Source organism: Phalacrocorax carbo, chromosome 14 (assembly GCF_963921805.1).
Source record: "Phalacrocorax carbo chromosome 14, bPhaCar2.1, whole genome shotgun sequence".
In the NCBI taxonomy this organism is placed as follows: domain Eukaryota; kingdom Metazoa; phylum Chordata; class Aves; order Suliformes; family Phalacrocoracidae; genus Phalacrocorax; species Phalacrocorax carbo.
This window is the reverse complement of record NC_087526.1, coordinates 12,760,795-12,776,561: the sequence shown is the minus strand read 5'-3', so window position 1 is coordinate 12,776,561 and position 15,767 is coordinate 12,760,795. Positions and strand designations below refer to the sequence as shown.

The following is a 15,767-nucleotide window of genomic DNA, read 5'->3' as shown; positions in this document are numbered from 1 at the left end:
ACAGGCTCTGTCAAAATGACTCCTTCCCAGTTCCAACCAGTTCATCAAGAGTACTAAATGTTTAAAGGGTCAATGTCTTCTGCAAAAATTTTGTGTTCTCTTAAAAGCTATTTTTCACTATAAAATATTTTATTTGAATTTAATCCAAGTCATAATGAGTGCTGGAGCAATTAAAGTATCAGCCACTATAAGGAGTCTTGAGAGCACAGGAGACAGATCGGATCAGGGTTTAAGCTGCTGAAATACCTTTTATGAGAAATAAAGATTTCACAAACCCCAATTTCAAACAAAATAGTTGACATATGCTAAGCTCAAAATACTAAACAACTTCTCCTGCCCTGTCCCACTAAACAAATAAAGACCTATGAAATATTTAAACTTTGTATCTGCAGGAGGAAAGAAAGCACCTTTTTTTCCATTTTAAAATTTTTGGCAGGTGCTCAGATATTTATGAGACTAGGATCATAAAATGACATGGAAAGGTTAGTGGGAAAGCTGTGGTGGGAATTTTGAGTATGACTTTGTAAACTGTCACATTTGTTAGATCTTAAACTTCAAATTCTAGCCAGGCTGTTGTTACGTGTGTCGTAGTGTAGATATTGTGAGTTAGGAAACTTTTAAATCAATGAAGTGTTTATGTATAGGGCTGGATCGTGCCTTCATGTTCTGCAATCAATTAAATTCCTTTTATTTAATTCTTGTAACTGTTGCCCTTAAAAAAGCAAAAGAAAGAAAAATCCTTTTAAATATTTTTCATTAACACATACTGTTAAGTGGGTAAGTGCCCTAAGTATATTTTAATTTAATTTAGATTTAACAGCAACATTTTTCCCATACTAATTAAATGCCAGTTTGTTATTAAGAAAATATTTATTGAAGTTGAACTTGGTGATAGATACATATCTATCACATCACTGTTAAACCTCATTAAATAGTCTTTTAATTGCAATTTGTTTTTAATTACCATTCATTAAGCATATTATTAAATCTAAATTGCGTGCTTTTGAAAGACGGGTTTGCCAATATAAGTGGCTGAGGCCCTTAACTACTGCTTTACTTCTAGGTTCCCATAATTTGAGGTGCGTAGGGTGAAAGTTTGATCTATTTTCATTATTTCTAACAGTGTGCCCTCCCTTCCTCGCGGCCTGTGTCTCCCACCTTTATTAAATAGAATTAATAGCATCTGTGCCCGTCAACATATATAAAAGGAAAATGAAGTATGAAAAATGGTGACAAAAGAGCTCTTTGGGCAAGCGAGCAGGGAGCCAGCAGGGAGGAAGCTGAAGCAAAGAGGAAAAAGAGAAATTAAACAGGGCATTGAAACCAATTATCCAAATTAAAAGAAGTAGAGGATGGGGACTGGATGCCTGAAGGATGCAGAGGGATACGGCTAATGATTTGCAGAGCTTTTTCTCTTTGGCTTATCATGGCAACTCTGGCCAGGGTCAGTCACTGTTACCGCCTGGTGACAGCCCGCTGGCTGTGAGGCGCAGCGAGGCGCTGGTCTCGGCCCATGTGGGGCACAGCCGCCGGCGCGGGCAGGCCTTCTCCCCGAGCGCGGGGCCGGAGCGTGCTGCTTGGTGCTTGTGCAGTGTCGGTTCACAAGTAATAGTTACAGAAAAGCCCAGTGCCTTTCAGTTTTCTGTGATGTGTGGCTCCACAGTTCTTCCAGAGGCAGAGCTGCCCCCCTTTAGAAGCGCCACTCAGATGAACAACTTTATGGGCCATGTGAACTTGCTGTTCTTCGTCCTGTCCCCCAGATTCCTTAGTAGTAGTCCATGAATCTAAGGCAACTGAAAAATCCTGAAAAAGAAGGTTTTCCTTTCTAAGGATAACAGTTCTTTCAACAAAAACACTCTACTGAGTTGTCTTTTTAAAGATTGGATGTGGGGTTTTTTTAATTTTGAAAGAAAAGAGTCTTTTGGAGTCTTTCATCTAGGAATGTTGCTCTTTTTTTTTTGCCAGAAAGGAGGAAAGGCTGGGAAAAAGGGTGTGAGGGCACTTTTCTGATGGAGACCAGCTCACCATAACCAGCTAGCAAACTGGAGAGCCATTCCCAAGGCGGGGGGGGGGGGGGGGGGGGGGGGGGTAACAGACAAAAAGCACGGTCTCTTATGGGGTGCGCTGTTGACATCCTATAGGATGCCAGTGTCTGACTCTGTTAGAGCACTCAGGGAGGAATTAATGGGGATGGGGGCTGTTGGGCAGTGCCATAGAGGTGAAAAGACAGTTGTGTGTTGGAAATAGCTGAAGTAGCCTGAGGTATTGCAGACTTTTGCATGGACTGGATGAGGAAACGCAATAAGGCTCTGTACATTGACACTCTTTGGCTCTGTTTCTCCTTGCACTGAGGATGGTTTTGTGCCAGGTTATCTCCGTTGACTCCAATGGATTTTCTCCAATTTGTAGTACAGTTTAAATCAGAATGCAGGACTTCTTTTCTCCTCTTTCCAGTTCATGAATCTCTTTCAAAACTTTCTGTACCAGATGTTCACAATTGTAAACCAATCATCCCGGCAACCCAAAGTATCTTCTCGTATGCGTGTGTCACAGTAGGTGAGGTCCTAGCATTGGTGCCTCTATCTGCCTGTGGATCTTCTGCTCGTAAAACATTAGTTATACAACGGGGTTTTTGGCAGATGGGTATCTTCCATGAAAAAGCATTTCCATTCCAATACAACAGTGCTTTTATATGGACTGTTTCAGTCTGGGTTGTGCAACCCTTTTGCACAATGATTCATTATGCTGTCTTGCTTCTTGATATGCTGAATCATGGAATGACACTTTGCCAGCTTCTTTGTATGCCAACAATAACTTGCTCATGTTTCAAAGGTAGAGAAGGCTGCAGAAATCACTACAGCACAGAGAGCCCAAACATTTGACTGAGGGAAGTTCTCAGCAGGCTTTAAAATCCTCCACATGGGTGGGGAAGTTACCTTTCACTTCCCGCTCTCCTTGGATGGCTGTAGGAAATTGCATATGCTTTCCATTTGTCATTAGAAAGCTGGAGAAGACCAAGGTTCCCGCTCCCTCTAAACTGATAGCAATCAGCTACTTCTGTGCTGCGGCCCCTTACCTGGGAGGACATAAATCAGTTCACCTATCCGTGGAGCACCATCTTCATTCAGAGGCTTGACCTAGCGGAAACAGGGAACGTAGAAATGACTTTGGAAATACCCACCTAGATACATCAGGTGGTTGCTGTGGGCTTTCCTGACATGTGCTGCTGGAGGCCTCACACTGTCTCCAGTGTGTTTGTGTGAGGCGGTGGCTAAATTGAACCCTTTCCTACTGCAGAAGCCCCAACAGTATATGTTTCTCCATGCATTCTTTCATGAATCCTGGGTGCACTAGGTGCTGAGTTACAGTACAGCAGCTTATTTTCCATAACTCAGGGGTCTGGTTATGATTTCTAAATTCTATTTTAAAAATTAATTTACTTTTGGTCAGTTATGCACAGGATCCTTGCAGAGACAAATTATGCTTTCCCTTAGCTATTTTGGAGTTCTTCTTCATTAAGGGTTTGTAACTCTAAGTATTTATCTGATCATGAATTCAGAATCAGCCGAGTATATTCACAGCTGTTCTGAGAAAGGGACAAGATTTTAGTCTGAAAGGACTGTATTACACTGCTTCAAAACAGGGTTTTAAAAGGAAATACTGTTACATTTTTGAAATGTATTATTATTTGGATACCATCTTTTATTTCCCTTCCCAACATACTTCAGTTTGTAGCACGGCATAGTACTATGTACCTTATGCACTCTGGAGAATCATTTGAAAAGCCAGTGGTTTTCCTGTGAAGACACTAACTCTGAATCCCATTGGAAAATTCTAGATTATGAAGGTGGTGCCTTAACAGACGTTAAGGGTGTATTTGCACATCTGATTTTTAAGTGTAATTATTACAGCAACTTCATATACAAAAGTATCCGCTATTTTTAGGTATTATTACCTGACTGGGACTTCTGTAAGATAGGCAGCTTTAATGCCTTTTTATTCTCCCCTGTGCTTATTGCATGCTCAAAATCTCTGAGAATCTGTGCATGTGCAGTTAGGCTTTGATGTGAGATATAATAAATATCAGATTTTAAAGAGCAGCATGTACGTATTTGTCTGACGTGTATGTATAGAAAAGGTCAAGGCGCTTACTGTTAGTGCTTTTATTCAGGGTCATGGGTATGTGAAACATTCTTCATATGGATGCTGTGTTTCCCTTAATATTTATATCTCTGCTTTGATATTTCTAGTTCGGTGTCTCAGCCATCCTTAAGTGTCCTGCATTCTTTTTTTCCACATATTTATGTGTTTATTAGCTTATGTCTTCATTCCTTGTGTGTCACCTTTTTGTGTCCCCACCTTCTCTCATGCCCAAATGATTTTGCAGGGCTGCCCTGCCACAAAATGGGTCAGACAAGTTACAAGAACTGTAGATTGGCTGGATGAGGATCCACCTAGCAACACCACCACGCTAATGCTGGATTGGGAAATTTGCCCTACAGGAGTTTGTCTTGATTAAAGGCTTCAGTCTGTCTTTGCAACACAAACATAGGAGCCCCCATGCTGCTCTCTGAAATTTACAGCGTATTTTCTTTTTACTCAAGCATATTGAAGCAGAACAGAAGAAAGGATCAAAGGTACCGTAATGTTTCTATAAACAAGTACTACTTAGTTTGGTTTTTTTATCTTGGGTTTATTTTTTTCCAAACAAATCTTCTAGGCACATTAGGCTCAGATTTCATTTTATTGCCAAATGACCAGCTGGCAACAAAATCACATATGTCTGTGTAAATAAAGTAGATGAGAAGCTGAACAGGAGATTGGGAGATGATTCAAGCGGTCATATTGGCTCCTACACTTTAAAATTTGACTGGTTTATCTGTCTATTCAGCAATGTCCTGTACAGATCCCTCTTCAGCATGAAATACAGAATTACCCCAAGCTGAGATTTTAGTCTGTGGTTTTCCTCCCTTCTAGTGAATTTACAGGAAAACAGATAATTCTCTGGGACTATAATCCAAAAATTCATTTTTTGTTTGCTCATCAAGTGATGACTAATCCACTCCCTGTTACTCAAATATAGGTGTGACTTGTGATGACTGATATTATTATGAAGCATTTTCACTTTGAGGGCCAGATCATCCTTCCTTTGAAGGTAAAGCAATTTTGCAGTTGGCTTGAGGGGTCTGTTACTGCCTTTTTGCTATGTTTGGATTCACTTGGCAATGAAACCTCAAAATTGATTAATTTATCTTTAAGGTCACTGTGGCCATAGAGCCCTTCTCCATTTGTAGCTAGACAATGGCATATCGCCTCAGTTTGCAACCTTAAATTAAGTTGCTTTGTGCCACCCCATAATTCCCAGGAAAAAAAGCCTAACCATTGTTATTAGGCAAACATATAAAAAGTTAGTCATTTTCACCTTGCTTCGAAAAGCAGATGAACTAGAGCATCTTTCAGACCTGGGTTATAAGGAATCAGAGTTTTCCCCATGTAGTCATGAAAAATAGGTTCCTTTGGCTATATTTATGCTCCTTTTGGGTCCTCGGTGAAAGAAAATTTGAATTTTGGATAACTACTGAGGAACAGGGATATTTGGTCATATTGGTCTAATCAAATATCTCTCATCCAGGGCAGATGATCCTTGACAGAGCTGGGTAACAGGATTCCCTTTGTCAGAGCAGTGGCACAGAAATGCTGCAACAGCCATCAAGGAACTGTTTGCAAGGACAATTTTGCCCTCAGTCAATAAACTCTAAAAGAACTTAATTAATGAGTGGAGAAAGAGCTCCATTATCTGGGAGGTGGAGGACAGAAATGAAAGGGGTTAAGCAGTAAATAGGCTATGTTTCATGCTGAAACTTTTTAAGCCTTGCCTTTTCCATAAAATCCTCCTCTTAGGCGATTTCAATCCCAGCTGAATTCTTTAAGCTCTTGTCCCTACTACAAATTATGTTTTATCTGTCCAGGGTTCCAATTCTGCACTTTCTTCGTGGCATTTCCCTCTAGCTTGTAATGCACCTGCAATGTCAGGGAGAGGAGCTTCAGTTTGGGAAATATCAGTGCATACTCACTAGCTGACTTTTTCCCCAAATTGGACAGAATAGAGAACACTTCCTGCCCCACTCAGAATCATCTGCATGGAAAGATAAAATGGGAGTTAACAAGGGTCAGGTTTATGACAGGGAAAGAAGGCTGCTAATGACCATTATCTATGCCACAGGTTTAACTTCATTACTTTTGCATTAAGTTCTTAATGCCCAAAGCAATAAGCAAACTGAGTCCTGTTGAACTGTAGTAACCTAATCTTCTCTCCAAACGAAATAGAGGGGAAAGCAGAGTCGTTTGACATGGCCTTTATTTCATCCTCTCTTTTCCCATCCCCCATTCACATGCTAGCTGTGTTGTGAGTTTCCTCTTCTCTTCACAGGCCTTTTCTTTTTTCTCTTTCCTTCCTTCCTGAATTTTTCTGGCTGCCCAAAGTGGTATTTGGTGCAGGATTTACCCTGATCAGAGGGTTTAGGTGTTCTGTAATAATAGTGGGTCCGGGGTTTTTCACATGGAGAGGTCTATCTTGATAATCTTTTAAGATGCAGAATTATGCAAACTATGTCCAGAATCAAAACCTTTTGATTTCAGAGCTAAGATAAACTTGAGCTGGCCATGACATTGTGGGTCCCAGTAAATCAGAGCTCAGGTTTAGGAGAGCAAATTTTCTGGGTATTCTGAAGTGTGATCACACTTTTGCAAGGAGAGTTGAAGGTCTTGGATGTTTATATCTGAATGTGACTTGCGGGCATATACCAGCCTTGACTCCAACCATTAGTTCATCTTCTGCCCATTCTCTAGTTATGACCCCTGCTGACGTTTTTGGCTCTGAACTTGCCCCGCTAGATTTGTGAACAGTTTAGGTTTAGTAAGCAGTGAAGAAACACCAACAGAGAATTAAATGTAATTCATGATTTAGAATGAGATCAGCATTTCCGTTGTTTCAGCTCTTTTCCTACTCACCCTCAAATTTGTCAACTGAAAAATAATGAATTACCCTCTTCTGGTGTGACCTGCAGACTTTTGCTCTGTGGCTGGAAAAGGAAAAGCCATTGAGTAAGAAGAAGGAGCACAAATGGATTTCCTAATACCTGCAGTTCCCAAACTAACAGCCTCAGCTTTTGGCAAAGGATGAGATCAACAGTGCATCTTGTTTGGGTTCCCCAAAGGAATGAGAGGGAAAGAACAAGTGTTGGCAGGTAGCTGCTGAAACCAAGTGTCCAATGTGTAAGAAACATATTACTGCTTATAGAAAAAGGATCTCAAAGTAATAGGTGCCTGAGAAATATGGTAGATTGGATAGATAGAAGAAAATAATATAAACTATGAAGAGTTAAGCAATGAACGTGAAAACCTATGAAAAAACCCTATCAGCAATGCAATGTAATATATTACCATAATCCAATATTATATGGTAACCTCCATATGAGAACCTTGCACTCTGAATAATAAGTGCCAAAGGCTGAACATTTATCTTATGACCTGTTCCCTGTTCAGAATGATCAGGGTTACCAGATATTCGGGGGACTGAGAAAATTGTCCCTCCATAATAAGGTTTCCCTGCCATGCAGCACAAAGGGTTTTCGTTTCCTTGCCCCTTTCTGTCTTGGAAAGGACATATCAATGATTTTTTTCTGGAGCCAGGAAGCTATGGCTACAATAAGGTCCATGAGCATTACCGTAAGGCTTGATATATCGGCCTGACAGCTATCATCTGTTTTAAGAAGTGCTATCTCCTCTCTACAGACCTGTCTGCCTCCTGACTGTTTGGATTGACTCTACAGCTGCTTTTTTGGCTTGTACTGGTCACAGATTCTTCTTTAAATTGCTACCATCCTCATAACTTTTCTCCCAAATGAGATATTTCTTGTACTTTTAAAATGGCAGAGTCGAGTGAACCACAGGGCACGTCAATTCAAGCTGCCGGGAATGCCACAAGTAGGAAAGAGTGAATGGTGAATGCCACCCCAGGTATGTGTAAATGCAAGCAAATTAAATGGTCTCTACTGTGTCTTTGGTACTGACTTGTTGAGTTTTGCCTCCCTTCTGTGGGAGGAAAGGGAACGTATTTTATCCCTGCACTGGGCTTTTTAAGATTGCTGACTATCAAACTCAAGTGTCTCTCACTTTGATAAGTTTCTGGCCTTTCCCATTTCTTACTTTCTTCATGCTTTTTCCCGTTAGTAGCATCTCTTGAGTAATAACATCGCTTGATGTTTTTCAGCTTGCCTGGGATTCACAAAGAACCTAAATTTATTAAGATATCATTACTGACTTCTACAAGAAACAGACCAAAAGGCCTTCCACTCAAGTAAAATAACCTACCCCTTCCATAAAAGAATTGTGAAGAGAATCACACTTTTAAATTCTGATTGTGGTTTCCTTTCAGACATGGGAAACTACTTCACTGGATGCCAGACTGGGTACTTAGCCACTAAATGCCTATTTTTTGAACAAACAAGCTGCCACGGTTCTGAAGTTCAGGGTGAAGAAGGCTTAGGGAGAAACATCACTATTTTCTAGAAGCGCAGAACAGATCAAGGACCCCTGTGCAGTGAACTATGTCTGATTCAACACAGCCTGCAAAATTAAATTTTGTTCAGCTTAAGCATTTAATTACTGCAGATGTTCAGGAGATACTCTGTGAAGCATCACCTACTGGGGCCCTTTGGACAGATGCTGTTTGCTTTGACACTCCATCTGTCACTTCAAAATAATCACTGAAGCTTTAACTAGCATAACCCTGCAGGGCTGGCATCAAGGCATGGCATGTAAGAGGTTAAAAATAAGGTCAAGGTCATGGCATGCCATGCATGCTAGAAGGTCAGTGAATGATGATTGCCACTTCTTGGTCTCTGTGATTTTCAGCAAAGAGATGTATGTATAATTGCACAAAAGCTTTTGGTTTTCTTTCTGGAAGCTCTTCCAACACCAGTGATACTGGCCCTATAGCTTGTTAGAGCTTTACATTCAGACTGCGTTTTGGAGATAAGCAAGATATGGCAGCAAACAATGGGTATGGCTTAAACCAAAGGAAAACCTTGGTAATTTTATACCAGCAAACAGAGATATGTAGTATTGATATGGATATTGGACACTGCTGGGATCTGCCAGAAGACAGTATAGTTACTAATTGGCGTCAGAGAAGTACAGTGCCTTCGAAAGGCATTTTCTTTTTGCTGCCATTCCTCAGGTGTTTGCCCATGTCTCACGAGCAGGAATTGTGGGGACAATGAACTAGGCTAGTAAATATGCCTTACCATGCGTGTAAAATCTTGTTAAGCCCAGACCATTCTTGCTCCTACTATGTCTGAAAAATCTATCCACTCTGAGGCCTTTAAATAGCTTAGCAGTGGTGCTGCTGTCATGGAATAGCAGGATGCCTTGCTCTGCACTCCCTTGCTGAGGGTGGCAGTCAGCTCTTCCCCTGCCACTGCTGTTCCCAGCCCTGTTAGTATCATGTATTATAAAGTCAGAGGGTTCAATAGACCAATGTGTTTTGATCCACTGTATAGTGCTTGACTCTGTATAAATCCGATTTGAAATGCCTCCCAGAAATCTGAACTTAAGGTATTGACTTTATTAGTTCCATTTATAATCTCAGAGAGAAAACAAATAGGTTTGGTAGGCTGTGGTGTCCACAATCTCATGTTGATTACTTATAGGTTTGTCCTTTCCCATTGTTTGAGGGTCACGTTATTCCTCTGGTTAGTTTCTTTTCATCAGTCTTAGTATCACAGTAATATATCTGTTCACTGCCTTTTAAGATATTGGCAGAGCATCAGGTTTATTTTCTAGAATTTTCCTTCTTCCAAGGCGTACTGAAAACATTTGCTTCCCTGCTTGGGAGCTCTTAGATGGGAACGGCTTAGGTGTATTGTGTTGAAAAATTTCTTCCTCTGGTAGTAGTCTTTTGTGTTTCAATGTTAGCTCTAAGCACAAATTCCATTTTAAGATTCCTAATAAACTTCAGATTTAGTCTGTTTTATGCTTTATCTTACTGGCTATTTAATTTTCCTTGCTTTTATTAGGTTTCTGCAATTTGTTAGTGTAAATTAGTTATTTGAGCAGTATCATCTCCTCTCTTGGCTATTTGGCTGTGGCATCTGGGGCTTTTAGTAAGATGTTAATAAAACATTCCCCATCATGTTCGGTCGGTGAGACTGCTTCCCTCAGCTGAACTGCCCATAACAGTTTGACAGAACCGGAAACTTTTCAGGGCTCCAAGAATATATTATTGCTAGTTTAGAGTGTTTGATCTTGCTGCCTGTAACAAGTGTGATTGACTTATAAGGAGTTGTACTTATGTTACCGATGTTTGCCGGGTGATAGGTTCCTCGGTCAGAGAAAGTTGGAGAGGTTTTCCACAGCCTGGTGACTTCTCCACCACCTAGTTTACAGTTAGGATATTTAGTAATTCTGAGGGGGGTTAACATCCATCTCTCATGGGAGACCTTGAGGTTAGCAGATTATCTTTTCATCCTACAACTCATAAACGACTGGTTTCTGTATTGGTCACCCTGCTTTCTAGCGTGATGGTAGCGGATGTCAGCTACCATGCCATCTTGTTGCTTTATCACAGTCATCAAGTAGGAAGCATCTAGGATGGCTTTTATTTTTAATGTTAGCGACTTGGCTATAGGTAAAGCCATCTTTCCCACTCCTCATTTTCTTCTAAGACCTGGGCTTTATCTAAGTGGATTACAACAATTGATTTAAACATTCAGTCATGCAAATCATTCTACGAGGCTCAGTAATAGCAGCTAGGTCAGATTAGTGCTCGTAAATGACTAATTCTATTTCCTCTTGTTTATTACCCAGGCTTTTGGCATTGGTGTATAGTTAATTAAATAATCTCTTTTTCTTATCCTCTCTTTTCATTCGGTGCCTCCCTGGCCACAGTCTCCAATGGAAATCCATTACAACACAAGAAGCTGCTACCACCACTGCTATTCCTGTCCTGCATCTGAGCTGAGAAATGGAGGTCAAGGGCTCCCTTTGTGGCTTTTCTTTTGTCCTATAACATACAATCATGCCTCTGTCTCTTCTCTGTCCTCCTGAACTGGCAGATTATTGTGCCTTGACATTTTTTGGTGCCCACCCCCTGTTGAAAAAGGTGTCTGACTTGAAGGGTTGTGCCTTACTTCAGGAGATCAGTTAGGCCTGTTCAGGGTCCCTTCTGGAGCCTCTTTTTTTTCTGATGTCCTGTCTTACACTTCCACGTCAGATTTCTGTTACTTCTTGTCCTTTATATAGAATTTGTTCCCTTCTTCATCTGAAGGAGAATATTTCTTCCCATTAAGTGATGGCTGCTGCTGCTCCTCATCCCAGGATTTAAATAGAGCAGCATTTTTCCCTACGTTTTACCAGCACTAAATTCAGACAAAATAACAGAAAACCAAGCCTATGCGCTATCAGAGACACTCTCACAGTGTGGTGACCCTCTTTCTGTCACCTGCCACATTTTTCATGCTCAACCTACAGCTGCGAAACCATTTTTTCCCCTCTCTTCGAACAACAGAGTCCAGAGAACGCTCCTCAGTTTGATGCCTGTCTCAATTTGCAGAACATCCTTGGACAGAAATGACATTGATAACAGCAACCGAAGAGTCTTCATGAAAGCAGTGGCAGCAGGTTTTCATTGCCAGCTCCTCCAGTGGGTCTGAGCTCATAACAGCCATGCTGCAAACTTTATTTAATTTGTATGGGCCTGTTCCAGAGCCTTCCTATTGACTTCAGGGGCATTGGATCAGGCTGTGTGGTAGCTACAGCTTTGCTTTATGACTCAGTATCACTGCCTTGGAACGGTCTCTGCCAGATCAGTCAGGTTTTCCATTAAAACATTCTCTGAGGAGAGAAATGAGTGTTCAGCTAGCTGTCTGCTAGCAGAAATGTCTGATTTTTCACTTGTGTGTTTTTCCCAAATAACTTTCTCCCCCACCATGAGAAACTTCTGCATTTCAGGTGGGACAGATCTGTGAGTGTATTACAGAGAGCTGAGAATATCTGCTTGAATCTTTACTAACTAGTCCTGCTTCTTGTGTCTGAGTATTCCTTTTGTCCTTTCAATATGTTTCCATGTTGGTACCTGAAATGAGAGGAAACTGATTTTTTAGGAGCAAAATGTGCAGACCATATTCCCAGTCAATCTTCCGTGACAGCACTTGGTATTGTGTGACTAATTGACCTGTGACTAAATAACTATAATAGTAAAATAATTTTAGCCTAACAGCATAAAAATCAAAGCTAAAACTATGACTCTGTAAAGCAGTATTTGTTGTGAACTCAGCATACACTCTGTTAGAGAAAAGCAGGCTGCATTACCAAGCTATAGTATATACCTGCCTCTTCCCATATAAGTGATTTACAAAGGTTGCTTTCTTCGGCTTGTATTTTTTCTGGGTTGGTTTTTTTTCCCCCCTGAGGGAGAACCAGACCTGAGTATTGTACTCTGACTTGTGTTTTATTTTGGTTGTTTTGTTGCTGAAAATGATTAAGGGTGTGAAGTTAACCTGCCCATGTAACACACCCACTGACACTCTGACTTGTTTCCTTATCTGCTCTAGGATTTTAGTTGCTGATCCATCCACACAGCACTCAAGGCAGTTCAGCCCCAGGAAGGAAGGGCATTAATTTCTCTTTACACAAATTAGTGTGTTGGTCACAATGGCTTTCCAGCCTCTTGCTCTAACAGGTAGGGAGATGTGCAGAGCTATGAAGGACTTTAGCCCCCTGGAGAAGATATACATGTGTATGTGAGAGCAGTGGCTGGAGATACACAAATGCATAGAGAATTTACAGAAGAAGATAACTGCACCTAGAAATTCATAACTCATCTCCTGATATCCATCTGACTGTCTTGCCCCCTAATGATAGGAAAAGATAGAAGATTTCTTCACCTGAGCAAATATAGGTCGTGATACGAAGCTGGTGAAGGGACTAGAGAGCAGGTCTTATGAGGAGAGGTTGAGGGAACTGGGATTGTTTAGCCTGGAGAAGAGGGGGCTGAGGGGAGACCTTATCGCTCTCTACAACTCCCTGAAAGGAGGTTGTAGCGAGGCGGAGGTTGGTCTCTTCTCCCAAATAACAAGCGACAGGAAGAGAGGAAATGGCTTCAAGTTGCATCTGGAGAGGTTTAGATTGGATATTAGGAAACATTTTGCCATTGAAAGAGTGGTCAGGCACAGGCTGCCCAGAGAGGTGGGGGAGTCACCATCCCTGGAGGTATTTAAAAGACGTGTAGACGTGGCACTTCAGGGCATGGTTTAGGAGGCCTGGGGGTGTTGGGTTGATGGTTGGACTTGATGATCCTAGAGGTCTTTTCCAACCTTAATGATTCTATGATTCTATGATATAATCAGCCATACCTTCGTTGTCTTCTTGGGAGTGAGGAAACCCCCTGCTAGTCATCCCTGGGAACATTGACTTTCACTTCTGAAATGGATTTGTGTCTGAACAAATAGAAGTTGAGATAGATGGGTGGACGTCACAGAGCAAACCATGGCACACCATGTTGAATTCAGGACTTGAGTGGAAAGAACTTTCCGCATCTCAGCGCTCAGAAGAGAAAAAAAAAAGTAAATTAAAATTATTAGCAGCTTGCAGTTTTGCTTCTGTCTGCTCCTTTTGTTGTTTTTCTTCCTCTCTGCTCTAGGAATTCTATAGTAGTGCTATGAGGAATAATCAATTAATGCTTAGAAAGCAATTATAATGATTCCCAGTTTACACATGAATAAACAGAATGCAGCTTAGGTGACTGAGTCACAATCATTTTCTGAGTCTGATAGGGCATGGGCAGCAACAAAGAGCCGGCTCAGCACTTGTGCTCTAATTGCTATTTTGCCAGAAAAGTTGGGGCTGGAGATCAAACAGACAGAAATGAGTTATAAAGCTCTCTGAATGTAAATTGCTGTGCATGGTTTAAAAAAACATCACTACACTCTGTAGTGATTTCACAAGTACTACATGGCTGAGGCAAGAATTGCCTGAGGCCTCACAGGATGACTGTGGGTTACAGCAAGGACAGGATCCAGGCATTGTGACTCTACTGCTGTGCTTAAGCACAAGACCATCTTTCCTCCCTCTAGAAACTTGATATTTTATTATAGAGTACCTTATCATGTAAGTCCATATCTGATACTTTCTCTTGTGTTCAGCCTGAAACATGGTTAATGTAGAAATGTCCTTTTTATGTGCATCATAGCTCATAATGTCTTGCTTTTATTGGAAAATTCACAGCTTCAGTTCAGACACGTGGTTTGGTGCTGTGATTGCTCATTGATGTTATTCACAGTTCTGTATGTCCACTGAATAAGTGCCTTCAGTGCTATGCGTTGAGATAGGAGAGGATATAAGGATCAGTCTTTTCTCCTCCAGAGATGAAGGTGTTGCCACGATGTAAAACCAGATCAGGATGAAGTTCCCCTTTCATGTCTGGGGACATATTTTTGTTATTTGAAAACCCACAGAGCCCTTATATAACTGCAGAAGAACAAGAACAAGCCTTGCTATCCTACTTCATATCCTCTCAGCCAAAAGAGCAAGCCAGCTTTGGAGTCCTCCAGGGTCATTTTATTTTTAGGGCTGATGCCTGAAGCAGGAAGAAAGCGGCTTGATCTGTAGGTTCTGCTTAGAGCTTCCAGTGCTGGCAGCAAAAAGAAACTTCTTTTGACGTCCAAGCTGAGTTTAACCAATGGAAAAAGCTGTATGGGCCAGTGAGTTGCCGTATTTTGAGTGTTGCTGTTCAGAAGCACAGCATAGTTCCTTGTCTATCACGGAGCTGATTTATTTTTGATCTCTTCAGTCTCTGCTTGACATTCCAGCTGTTTTTCTGTCTATTTGTTTAATATCAGGCTTTTTTAGGTTTTTCATTTTTTCTTGTTTGTCTGAAATCCATCTTGGAGACACTTGTTGCCCTGCGCTCTGATCTGTTTTGAGCCCCTGCCAGCTGCTGCTGCCAGTGGATAAAATGACTGAGTCACCCCTTTGTGAATTTTGCATTTGCTTTGCTTGTGGGGTGGCAGAGCCAAGGCCATCATGAACAAATCAAGCAACCACAACAAAGGCCGAAAACACAAACACTGGGACTTAACCTCAAAGCATATGCTGGAGCCCGATGAAGTGACAGCCAGCAAAAAGCATACTGAAGGACCTCAAAGCATTACTCAGTCTCAGTCCTCCTTTAACCACATCAGAAGGATACACCTCACACAGCTCTGGATCAGGGGAGAGGGTGGAAGGGAAAGGTAGCAGTGACAAAGGACCTTTTTCCTCCTTCCAGAATGAATTTATCAGAGCAGAGCAGCAGATGGGAAAAAAAATATGCTCAGGGTTATTGAACACAGCAAAGCTGCAATTGAAGAAAGCAATAGTAAATGCACAAGAGAAGGCCCAGCGTGGCTCCTCCTGTGCACTGCCTTGGGCCCAAATGACATTTTTGCCAGTTCTCCAGACCAGCACCATTCCCCTACTGCAATGGCAGCGTCCTGTCGCCACAGCACTTCCACTGTTTTGGCTTTGATCGCTACCTGCTCTCATAAAATTGTCCCAGCGCTGACGTGCTCTCAGTGGCGGTGCTTCCTTGTTTGCCATGCTTTCTAAACGTCCTGCTTGTTACCCTAAGAAACATTAAATCAGGAAAAAAACTGTCTCTGGTTGACCTGAAGGGCCAGTGGGGATTTGGGCTCTTCGCATGTCTGTCTGCTGGGACTAGAGCTTGC

At 41.5% G+C, this 15,767-nt stretch overlaps 1 long non-coding RNA gene across 1 annotated transcript in view; it reads left to right on the top strand.

Annotated features, from left to right (window-relative positions):
* Positions 1–15,767, top strand: part of LOC135315746 (uncharacterized) — a 112,482-nt gene that overhangs the window by 5,372 nt on the left and 91,343 nt on the right. The window lies entirely within an intron of this gene.